The sequence below is a fragment of the Wasmannia auropunctata genome, unplaced genomic scaffold, assembly GCF_000956235.1.
Source record: "Wasmannia auropunctata unplaced genomic scaffold, wasmannia.A_1.0 LD336078.1, whole genome shotgun sequence".
Lineage (NCBI taxonomy): Eukaryota > Metazoa > Arthropoda > Insecta > Hymenoptera > Formicidae > Wasmannia > Wasmannia auropunctata.
The window spans coordinates 377,153-378,426 of record NW_012026812.1 but is presented as its reverse complement, the minus strand read 5'-3'; positions in this window follow the sequence as shown (position 1 = coordinate 378,426).

Genomic DNA, 1,274 nt, shown 5'->3' with positions numbered 1-1,274 from the left:
CTGACCCTATGTTTGGGTCCGTAACCTAATATGCCTAACCGTAATAAACATAAATACTTATACCCTTCGATATCTACTGTTTACTTTATATAAACGCTCCACTCGCGAGACTTTAAACGAAGATCTCTCTTGAGCGAATAGTTAGTTCTGTGTCGTCTCTCGTAGCGAATACACCTCGCTTTATAATAGTCCAGAATAAAGTATTTCGTAAGTGAACAGTTGTCGATTTACTTCTATACCTTACGTGGCTTCGGCTCGTAACAATTGGTGGCAGCAGTTACTCAAGTGTCCCGAGGACTGGAGGCCTTTATCAACGCTCTGCTCTGTTACATACGTAAAGTCAGAGGCATCTGATAAGGCACGGAGAAAGGACATACAGCAAAGCCTAAGTCGAGTAAACCTCGTGACATTGAGGGAGAAGACAAAAGGCTACGATAATTGTTCCTGCTGGACAAGCGTAAATTGGCGTAATAGCAATCTGTGAACCGGTCTACCTGCCGATAAAACCTCTTGACAGCCCAATGTCTGAGGAAAAAGGCACCAGGAAACCGAGTTATCGCAGAAGTATAACAGCCAGACAAACGAGAGAAAAAGCACAAGATACCTGCACGAGTACGAAAATCGGAGTACTCCCTTGAGTCAATCGGAGGGCAACGACGGACCGACTCCGTGGACGGCAACGTCGGAACAACTCCGTGGACGACAGCGCGACTCCGTGGACGGCCAACACGTAAAAAGGCTATACTATATTACATCGACGGACAACAGCATCTCGGACTAGCGATAATCATTGACCGGATAAACATGTTTTACGTTATTCTACTTCTGTAAGTTTTATGAATTATAGAAATAAAAAAGCTCATTATAATACAGATAGTTCCGATAGCGATTCAACGAGTAGTAGCTTCGAATCCAAACATATACTTTTAAGAAAAAACGCGATAAGCATGGATAACTCAGGCGTCATCGGCAGATATTCTTAGGCCAAGCAATTCTAATGATAACCAACGAAGTCGAAGGTCTTCCACCTCAACTAACGCCAGTTATTTCTCTGTCTGACACAGTTTAAATCTTTTGCCAACTTTTAATGGCACAAATATTCCAGTACATCAATTCGCATCCGATTGCAAAGGAGTTATAGAATTAGTGGAACCGGATAAAAGAGAATTCTTTTTTAGAGCAATCTTACAAACAAAATTAACAGGAGACGCCGCATTAATTAGATCAATACACACAATAACGAATATCGATGAATTATGCAACGCGTTAAAAAG